We start from the raw sequence: 11,861 nt of genomic DNA, 5'->3' as shown, positions 1-11,861 counted from the left end.
GGGGATAACTGGCTAGGCAGTAGCACTTCTGAAGAGGATCTGGGGGCTAAAGTGGATCACAAACTGAATATGAGCCAACAATGTGATGCAGTTGTGAAAACGGTTAATATCATTTTGGGGTGTATTAACAGGAGTGTTGTATATAAGACATGGGAGGTAACTGTACCACTTTGCTTGGCACTGGTGAGACCTCAGCTAGAGAACTTTGTCCAGTTTTGGGCACCACACTTAAAGAAAGATGTGGACAAATTGGAGCAAATTCAGAGGACCACAACAAGAATGATAAAAGGTTTAGGAAACCTGACCTATGAGGAAAGGTTAAAAAAACTGGGCCCATTTAGTCTTGAGAAATTAAGAGTGAGGGGGGAACCTGTTAACAATCTTCAAGTATTTTAAGGGGCTGTTATCAAGAGAACAGAGATCTATCATTCTCCATGCCCACTAAAAGTGGTCAAGATGTAATCAGCTCAATTTGCAGCAAGGGAGATTTAGGTTAGATATTAGGAAAAATGTTCATACTATAAGGATAGTAAAGCACTGAAATAGGTTTCCATGGGAGGCTTGTGGAATCCCTGTCATTTGGTTTTTTAACAACAGGGATCTCAAACTCAAATTACCACGAGGGCCACATGAGGACTAGTACAGTGGCCCAAGGGCCACATCACTGACACCGCCCCACTGCCGCCGCCCCCACTCCACTCCTTCCATAAGGCCCTGCCCCGCCTCTTCCCACCCCTTCCCTGCCCCCATTCCAACCCCTTCCCCAAAGTCCTCACCCCAACTCCACCCCCTCCCTGCCCCTATTCCAACCTCTTCCCCAAATCCCTGCCCCTGCCCCGCCTCTTCTCTGCTTCCTCCCCTGAGCGTGCGGCTCCCCGCTCTTCCCCCTTCCTCCTGGAAGGTGCTAAGCACCGCCAAACAGCTGTTTGTCGGCAGGAAGCGCCTGGAGGTAGGCAGAGGAGCGGGGACATGGTGCGCTGGGGGGAGGGGAGCTTGGCGGCCTCAGGAAATAACTCGGGGGGGGAGGCAGGTGGGGGTGCAGGGAGCTTGGCGGGCTGCAGCAAATAGCTCCGCGGGCCGCATGTGGCTGGCCACATGTTTGAGACCCCCGGGTTAGACAAACACCTGTCAGGGATGGTCTACGTATACTTGGTCCTACTTCTGGGCAGGGGCCTGGACTAGATGACCTCTCAAGGTTTCTTCCAGCCCTACATTTCTTTGATTCTACTTCCACTCAGCAAGTGTAACTCTATATCACATTACAGCAAATATGACTGATGTATATCAAGAGGAATGAATATTGGTTATACATAACTGCAAACCACAAGCAAAACAGGATATTGCTAAGTTCAGAGAGTTGCTTCTGAAATGAATATTCCATGTAGCACAAATGCATATGCTGAATTGAATGCAGGCCACCCTTTCCTATAAACTAGATGACTAATTTAGAAGAAATGGAAGATCATTAGCTGTACATAACATGGTTCTTTTTATAAGAAAAAGATAGCGTACTGTAAAATAAGCATCTGAGTTCTGCCAAAACCCAACAATCTTATGAATATAGCTTAGAACATAAACTCATTTCCCTTCCCTTGGAGAATTAGGTAATACTGCGGTCTGAGTTGTATATTTGTTGCTGTTTTACTTTCAGGGAGTATTGGTTAGAGCAGTGATTTTCATGGTCATCGCATACTTCCTGGGCCACACCATACAATCAGCTTTCTGCTACATACTCCCTTTTTTTTTTTTTAGCTTAAATTCAATCCCACAATCAAATTTACAAATGACACCAACTGAAAGGACAGGATGTATGAGGACAGAGACAAACTGCAAACCAACTTGGAGAGATAAGACAAATGGGCACTGCATGCAAAAAGAGATTTTGTACTGATAAGCAGAAGCGCTAAAGCCTGCAAAAGGAAATAAATAGCATAGGTAATAATGTGGTCAAAAGTCACCATGCAGCTGTATCAAAGGTTCATTTTGTCTCCTTAGTCCTGTCATTTTCTATGTAATGTAATACCTTACTTGCCAGAGAGACCAGGTGGGTGAAGTAACATATTTTATTGGACAAACTTCTGTTGGCGAAAGAAACAAGCTTTAGAGCTTTCACAGAGCTCTTCTTCAGGTCTCTTTTACTGTATTTGCCCATGAAAGCGTCTCTGCCTTCAGACATTGCCCACAAGTGTTGGGAGAACCACACAGGGTTAGATGGTATTAATAGCTAAGGTAAAAAGCTAAATTTGCCATATGGTTGTCTTAACAAGCCTTAGGGTTTGCAGAAAAGAAAGCATGGATCTTAGGAAGTTTTTGCATCATGGGAGAAGGGAGAAAAGAAAAAGTCAGTGAAGTGAAAAAAAGATCTTTGTTTGAAAAATGGGCCTAATGCAAAAATAAGCTGACCAAAAATCCCAACTCTTTATATTCATGGGTTGGCAAACCTATTGAAAAGCTGAAAGGTGCAGATTCCACTGCACATAAAGAAATTGTAAAAGAACCACAATAAATACATTTATATAGTGTCCTTCTTCAAGGTCTCAGGGCACTTTACAAAAGAATCTGCAAAATAACAGTTAAAACCCATTTAAAGAAGCAATAAAACCAAATCCCTCTGTGTTTTAATCTTAAAAGCAACAACAGATTAAGCCATCCAATTACCAATGGAAGCCTGTTCCATACTCAAGACACAGACGGCAATGCTAAAAGCTCTGTCTCCTGTAGACTAATTAGGGCACATTAAGTAATCAGTAGACTCCAGAGAAAGACTAGAAGCATTGAATGATAAGAGTTTTAGATAATAAAACAGGCCACAACTATTAAAGTACTTCATGTGTCTATAAAGCAATCCTGAAATGATCTGATAGGTCTGCAATAGTCCAGGAAAAGATTTTAAAACAGATGCAATGTATTGACACTAAAGGAAATGATTGGTTGCATGTTTTAGACTAGAGGCTAAAACCTGTAAACACGAATAGGGACCCAACCCATCAAAAGGATAACAATGTAATGAAGGAGGTGTATCTAGTAGTTAGGTTTCCTGAGCACAGAGTTCTGCTCTCATCTCTACCACAGTGAACTTGTATTAGTCACTTAACCATCTGGGCATCAGATTCCTCATCTTAATAGAGATAATAATACTTATCCACCCTTACGATGTGGTTTGATCACATTGGAAGATAGGTGCTATATAAGCCTTACTAGTTATTAATGAAGCCTTAAAATGACAAAGATATTTACCAAAATCTTTGTTATGCATGCTGAACAGGGGCCTCAGCGTGAAGATCTTATGTAGCAGGCTTAAAGATATCTAGGTCCAAATCAAAAGGTTTTTCAACCCATTAATAGATTCACGGTCAATAATACATCAAGATTTAAAGACACATACTATAATCCTTACTCATCTTGTGGTTTCCCTTGTTCATAGCGTAGTATCACTGAAATCAGTGACATTACTCAGTGCAATAAGAGTGACAAGTTCTAGCCGTCTATAAATTGCCCAGAGATTGATCCCAGCTCAGCATCAACATTTAGCCTCAACTAACGCCACCTCCATTTTATTCAGTCTCAGTTTCAGCAAATAATGCCACACGCCCCAATCAAATGGCACAAAAGGGGTCAGTCAAGGATATGCCTGCATCAGAATGAATGATTAAATGGCTTCATTTGGGTATCTTCCGCATATCAAACAGAGAAAACAGTTCATGGTGCTGGATCATAGTACCTGAGGCAATAGGTGTAGAGGTGCTAAAAAGAGTAGTTCCAATATAGATTACTGTGGTACACTCATTAAAACAACAATGATCTAAAGCAGCCCAGAAAACCAGCCACCAGGAGTAACTCCATTGAAGTCAGTGGAGTTACACCTGTATAAAACTGGTGAGAGCAGCCGGAGGCCCAAGGGCTCAAGCCTCCCTTCTGCTGTTATCAATCCAACAGCTTTTAAATCTTCTATCATCCTCACCAAGGAGCTCAAATTTATACTAAGAAAGGCAACTCTGAAGTGTCCATTAACCCACCCGGGGGTTATCTTCCCCATTTGAATCCAAGCATCCATTACCAAAAGTGATATTTTTCATCTCTTCACTACTATTGCTGCAACATTATTCTTTTAACTGCCAAGCTGGAATAGGATTCTGGGAACATGTGGTGGATATTAACCTCTCAGGCATTTCAGTGACAGAAAGCACTGCCTCTAGCGAGGAGAAAATTAATATTCACAGGCTCCTAAGCCCCTTTTGTGTATCTCAGACTCAGACAAATAGAAGCAAGGTTATTAGAAGGGTTAGTAAGCCACAGGGTTGCTCTTTCAGTTTCATGGCTTCTTGCAACAGGAAGAGGCTGTCGGTTGTGACTGCCTCTCAGCAAAGGAAGAAAGCAAACCAAATGTCTGATATCAGTGTTAGAACACGCAGATGGCTACCTAAAACTGTTTTCATATTTTCATGGAGCTACAGGAATGGAGAACCATAGGGCAAGCAAGAGCATAAAAAGAGGCAAGAACTGAGAGGGTATGGATGCGGGGGCAGCGAGAGTGAATGAAGAAGGCTCAAAGGACTGATTGCAGTCTTGCCAACCCCAAACTTTTAAAAATCATGAGGCAGGACCCCCAAAATGATGAGATTGCCTTAAAAATCATGAGACTTAAAAATAAAAATAATAATAACGTTATGTTCTTTCTATTTGCCCTCTGGCTTCTCAGACCTTTAGGCTGCACTTTGGTCACATTTTTAAGTTTTTCTCTGCAACCAAGAGAGTTAGAAACTGCCTTTGTTTAGGAAATGAAAGCCAAGAGTCTCTTCTCATCACATGCTTCCAGGAGTTGGAGCTTTAACAAACATAATAAATATCATGAGACTCATTGTAAAATCATGATAGTTGGCAACACTGCATGGAGAGGGTACAGGAAACCCAGGGGGGCATGACAGAGATGGAAAGGCAGAGAGTCCTATTCACATTAAACTTGAAACACAATGTTTGAAATCTAGAAAAGGTTAAAGTATTTCAATTTTAATATATGGCTAGAGCCTCTCCCCCTCCTTTCCCCTACCCTCTCTGAGGCTCACACTCCCCACCCAGTGATTAGAGCAATGAAGCTGGGGCCTCTGTGCTACCACAATTCAAATAACTCCCTTCCAGCCATCCACCTATGGGCTTGCTAATGTCTGCACGAGAGAACGTTTGATAGGCTTCATGAAGTCTGTCGGAGCAGGGCTGCTATCCTGCATGTTTGTTTCCATCCTAAATTGGGACAAAGTTAAAAATCTTCACAGAATGAAATTCAGAAAAATTTCATCCTGGAAATGTCAAAATGTTTTGTTTCAACATTTTCAATGGAATCTACCTACACTTTTTGACATTCCTGAAACTGATATCTCTCATTGCAGGCTGTTGATGTGATCCCAAATGCTTTATTTTGCATCAGTTCAACGTTAAACTGCATTTTCCCATTGTGGTGCATTGCCTAATGGGAGCTGTAGTTTGGGATCCTGATGTTTTGTTTCCTATCAGTTCAACAAAACAGTAAGAAGTATTTCCCTATCAGTGCATTGCCTTTGGGAGTTGTAGTTTGGGACCCCATTCTTGCCTATGGTCCAGTCACGCTGGCTGGACTGCATTTCCCATGACACTCTAGCCACGTGACACCCATGATGTACTACACAGAACTTGATCAGAGGGCAATCTGCATTGCATTGTGGGAGATGTAGTCCTTCAGAGAGATCAGCCCATCGGAGAGCAGGGGGGCCCACACTACAACTCTCATAAGGCAATGTACTTCTAGGGAAAATGCCCTTAATGTTTTATTGACCTAATTAGAAACAAAACATTGTGGGTCAGTTCAATTAAAAAAAATAGATTTTTGTTGAAATGACCCAAAACAAAATATTCATTTTGATTTTCCTCATGGAAAAAAAAAATCAAGAGTTTTGGGGAAAAAAATTGAGATTTTGTTGTGGAAAGTTACAGTTTTTCAGAAACTGAATTTTCCACCAGAAAATCATTCTGATGGATAAATTCCTGACCAGCTCTAGTTATGAGTTCATGTGGTAGAAGTAAGAAAGTAAACTTGCCCAGTAATGACTTCTATAATCCACTCTAGATCATCCTGTTGGTGCTTTTGTAGAAATACTTTTCCTTTTGGTGTTATAGCTATCGCAAATAGAGATATGAAAAGCAGGTTCATTATAGTTTCTGGCTCTGGTAAGCCAGCCTCCTTGACTTTCATGATAAAGCTTTGACACTCACTGCCTTTCACCTGTTCTGCTGAAAGCAGATTTGCATCCTGTAAATTAATGGGTTTGAATAAGAACAAATAAATGGATCAAAAACTACAGTTTGGATTTATATAGCATCAACATTTCAATCCATTTATCAAAACCGTTCACTGTTTGTAACATTAGTTCAGGGAACTTTCAGGAACATCCACTGAAATGACAAACGATACTTCATCACCGGCTGCAAAGTCTGGCAGGACATTGCAGTGAGTTAAACCAAAATAATCCTACCACGAGCATGCTGCTCAATGTTACAGAAGAGAAAAAAAGTGCAAGGTCTTGGCCAAACTGACCTGGAAGAAAATTCCCTCCTGATTCCAAATCTGGTGATAGATTTAACCCTTTGCAGATGAGCAAGCATCACACAGCTAAGCATCTATGGACATAGCATTTGGTATACTGCATCAGAGAATTGGTTCATCTAGTAGTGTGTTTTGCCTTTCACTATGGCCAATATAAAATGATTCAGATTAAGAGATAAACAACCCTCTCCCAATAATTTATTTGGCCAGTTGTGAATTGGGGAGGAAAAATATCCTTCCTGACCTCTGGACAGGTAAGAAACTGAAGCATGAGATTTGATTCTTTTGATTTGATTCATATAGATACAAGTGCTAAAATCATGTGAGCAAAGAGGATGTAAATGAGGGATGCAAAATGAGGTTTTAATTTTTGTTGAAATTTCCCATGAAGATTTTTCTTTGGATGAAAAACCTAAAGAAAAATCATAACGGAAAACTATTTTTTGTTTTGTTTTTCAGTTCTCCCATTTCCCCCCTTTCTTCCTCCTTTTTCCAGAGGCAAAATGGAAAAAGGGAAGAAGGAAAAAGGGAGATAAATGGAAAAAAAACTAAAAACTGAAAAGAATGAAAGGGTTTTTGTGTGTGAAAAAGGACATTTTTCACTCCCCATCAAATGTTTGGTGTTACTTGTACCTCTCCCTCCTCCAAGCCCAATCTCCAGTGACAGGTGCTTGGGGGACAGCAATGGAAAGATAGCTCCATCCCCAATGTGACATCCTAATAATTCAATCAACATTATGACATCTTGTAAAGGTGGGACATTCCTTTTTGCACCCCATAGGGATCAGGTATGGCACCAATGAGATTGAAGCATTTCAGTTGATGTCTCTCTCCCCGAGTACACTATCTGGGGTCTGTTCACCCACCTAATTGCAAATAGAAATGAGTCCATACCCCCATTTTCACACTTGAAGTTTTCTAGTTTTACTAAAGGGAATTAATTTCATCATTTCATACATAGTAGGGACAGAAAATTTCTCGTAGACCATTATCATACTTATTTAACAAAAAATTTAGGCAAGATGCTCTAGAAATATTGAAAGGCCACAAAATGAGCACAAAGCAAGAAAATACAAAAGACAGGCAAGAATGAAAGAAATGGAATTCTGTAAAGGAGATAAAAATGTAGCAATAAAGAAGGGAGAGAAAATATTTGACAAAGAGTTAAGGGAAATAGATCAGATTTTGCCTGATCCCTGTTTATTCACTATGTCATTTCCACTAAAGCCTTATCTCAGCTGTTTTTTAATCTCTGCAGTGATGGTACCTCCCTGGCTAATTTATTCCACTAACCAGTTCCACTCGTTAATATTGTTCCCCCTTTGTTTCTAATGATTAGCTAATATTAAAGGCATTGTCAAGTTGTTTCCTTTAGGAGAAATTGATTACATCAGTCAGGTATTTCTGTGCAATCCTGTATATTTACAAATGATGGACACAAAGTCCTGTTTCCCTGAACAAGGTAGGAATAAACAATAGGAAGCTGCTTCCCTGTTCACAAATCCAAGGCTGCTTTCCAGCCAGTCCTGTGCTCACAGGAAGCTGTCTCTTTCTTGGCTTCCTCCAAGGGCCATTCTCACCAGCACTTCTCTGGCTTTCTTCTCACTTTCTGGACCTGTCTGCTGCTGACACACGCAACTTTCCCAATCAGTGCTCCAGCCCTGCATTTGCAATCAGTTCCAGGGAAAATCTTCTTATTCTCCCCGAGTTTGTTCTTTCGCAGGCCTTACCATGTGGTGCTGTGCCTTGACTGGTGGTTTCTATTTTTTCAGCTGTCTTTAAACAAAGGGGCATTCCATTGCTTCTTCTTTAAACCTGAAGGAAAGGGGGCTAACATGCCCATCAGCTTCAAGAAGTCTGCGATTGCCTATAGATCAACTAAATGCTTGCAGGCAGCCACCAGTACCACCCAGCATAATACATTGTCCCAAATAACTCAGCTAAATGTTTTCCTCCTTGGCTTCATGCCATTACTCCTTAACCTACCCTGTCTGAAACTGGGAATAGTGCCCTTTCTATTACTCTACTGTTAGCCGATAGGTATTTATTCACACTGATCACATTCTGTCATCAGCTGGTCTTTTCCACAGCACTTCAATCTAGCACCCATTGTTGCTACCCACATCTTGGACTTTCTTACAAGCTGCTGTTCTGATTTCTGCCCAGACTGAGCTGCACTGGCTAGAGATAGATGGGTCTGAACCACAATCCTGGGTCCAAACACACCCAGATTTTGTGCGGGTTCAGAAACTGAACCAGGATGATGGCCCAAACCGCAGAGCTGTCTCACCCCTCTACCTGGCTACACCAAGTCCCTGGATCCAAACATACCCACATTTTGGGATGTTTGAAGTCTGGACCTGAATTTTGTGACTCAGTGCCCTCTCTGGCATTATTGTGATAGCACTCTGTGTGAGTGAAGCCTCTTGTTCTCCCCCACACACATACAGTAGGAGGGAACCCACAATAGCTAGTGAATGGACAGCCATCTCCACTAATCCCTTTTAAGTACATTAAGAGACTCACTGGATTTATCCGTTGGGGTTTTATTGATGATCTCTACTCCTCGGCTCTAGGATTATCTCAGTACTGATTAGACATAAGCGTGGGCCTAATGGCTGGATCCCAGCACCCTCAAACTTTGGAGGAACGGAGATGAAATCTAGATCTGGATCTGAATTCTTTGACTCAGGCTTATCTCCAATAGCGATGCAACCCCTCCCCCCCAGCAGAGTTGGGGAAGCCATGGCTTCTTGGCTGCCTATCCCCCTGCCCCAGCTTAACACTGAGGGGCAGCTATTAGTCCTGGCAGAACATCCTGAAGAGCTGTCACTCTCTGAATTGCTATTGACCAATTAAATTGGTGCATTTCAATGGATCTCATGACCAGAGTCCCAGCCCCTCTCTCTGAGATTCATCTCCAAAGGGCTCATTCCATCCTTTTAGCCCCAGGTTTTCTAGTTCCTTTATAGATAATTTAGATTCAATACCTGTAACCATAGCCTTCTAATTTCAGTCCCTCTACTGATCCATTGGCTCAGAATACATCAGACCTATTTTTGGCTTGGACCTTGTTCAATAATCAATAAAGAAGATGCTAGAGCTAGAGGAGTTATATATATCCATCATGCTGCTATTCAAACCTTGTTGTTTACAATTTTTAGCAATACTAAAGTCGTATAGAGCTGATAACCTCAACATCTAAATTGCCTTAAACATTCTCAGATCTTCTGCCCTGACAGTGCGTCAGTCAGAAATGATTCTTAATTATCCCACAAGGTAACAAAAGACACTGATGGGTGTCAATGATAACTAGGTGAAATCATATTCACCTACTGCAAAACATGTCAAATCATGGCTTCACAACCAGTATTGACTCCACTGGAACGCTTCCTAGAAGTAAAGGTCCATGTGCATGAATCCCTTTGTGGGACCAGAGCATAATCCTGCCTTGGTCCTTCCATGCTATTTCCATGTCAGCCTCAGGGTCACATTCAGCATTGATGTAAATGGTGGTAGGAACTGATGAGTAAATAGGAAAGTAGCTTTAATTGTACCTGACTGGCATGCAGTTGATGGGCAAGTGAGTGCAGGTTACATGCTGAGTGGGACTGAAGGGAATGTATCAGCAAAGGATGAATAGGAGGGTGAAAAAATAGCCCACCAGACACAATATCAAGGTCAATATAACATAAAACTTTTCTCCTCATCACTGTCTTGTGTCCCTGAACCTTGTTCACTGAGAATCAAATGTGAAATTAATCTAATCCTAGCCAATACACATTTTTTTTTTGCTAATGGGGTGTCAAAATCATCAATTACTACATTTGTGACACAAATAGATGATCATTGAAATAATGTAAGAGTGGATATATTTCGCAGTATTATCCCATTGCAAATATATAGTAAAAAGCTTCAGAATATAGTCTCTGGTAGAAGTATGGAAATATCCTTTAGTCACGGAAAGGCAGGTCTAGACAACAAACTGTAAGCATGGAGAGGCCATTGAAATGCCACACCAGGAATCACGCCAGTCCTTGTGCTTAACTCAAATGATCTATTCTCTAGGCCCTCTACCATTGTCGTTTTCATGGACTCCTCCTCACTCTCCCTTCAGTCTTACATGGTTGTAATCCAAACCACCAAAAGAAAAAGAGAGTTGACCATGATGTAAAATAGACCATAACTCTGTAGGTCACAGACTCAGCCAAGGTGTGTAGGTCTCTGGCACAATGACATGACTTGTCACAGGTCATCTAAATACCGAAGGTAGAACGGTTTACATAGTCCCTTCTTGTGGAGTTGTGTCATTTAATGGGGAAGAAGTCTGTAACTAAGAATACACCCCAATCAGGCTGCATGGGAGCTCTTCAACAGAATTAACAGGGTAAACTTCAAATGGAGAAAGGAAAGGAAAAAGACTAAGGATAATGAAACAGTCCACAAAGTCTGAGAGTGGAGTAGTATGAATAGTCCTATTGTGAGTCTGGCCTGTAGTGTAGACGTTCTTGTTGACCATCTGAGGAGAGAAGTAGCTATAGACTGAATCATGTGCTCCTATTTCCAAGAGACAGCCCTGATGGAGGACAAAAGAGCTAGCCCTCTTGGAGCTGGGAAAGTGAAGGACGGGAGATGATGCTAAGGAGATTGCCAGAGAAGCAAGGATGTATTGCTTCCTCAGAAGTCTCCAGCCAGCAAGAAGAGTACAAACTAAAGAAGCAGAACAGTGATGGGGGACATATGGCTACCAAGACAGATAGGTAGAAAGGACAGTTAAAGGAGGGAAAGAGAAAAGGGGAATGGAAAGAACCGAGAACGTGAGGAGGTGGGGTTTGGGAAATGGAGGGACTGAGGGATTTGGGAAGGGATGTGTAAATTAGTGGAGAGAGGGAAGAAAAAGGGAAATGAAGACAGTGCCATAGGGTATGAGGAAGGGAGGAAATAGATGATGTTGGCGGGGGGGAGATAATGGACTAGGGCATGGAGTGAAGAAAAGGAAAGGCACAATGGAAGAGAAATTCAAAAGGTTGAGATGAAATGAAGAAGGAAAAGAAAATCCTACTTAATGGGGATTAAAAGAGATAATACAAATGGGGGTGGGGGAGGAACAAACTAAATGAAGAAATGGAAAAAGGGAAAGAAAAGGTGTCACATGGTTTTCAGTACTTTTACCTCTGTCTCTTTGGCAGAAAAGGGGGCTCTGCAGGGAAAATTTTGCTGAGAACTGTTAGAAAACATCATTTTGTCACTGAACCTCAGCACCTATTTCAGCTAATTCAAGCCCTGG

This window comes from Chelonia mydas, chromosome 9 (genome assembly GCF_015237465.2).
Source record: "Chelonia mydas isolate rCheMyd1 chromosome 9, rCheMyd1.pri.v2, whole genome shotgun sequence".
Taxonomy (NCBI): domain Eukaryota; kingdom Metazoa; phylum Chordata; order Testudines; family Cheloniidae; genus Chelonia; species Chelonia mydas.
This window is presented reverse-complemented; position numbering follows the sequence as displayed.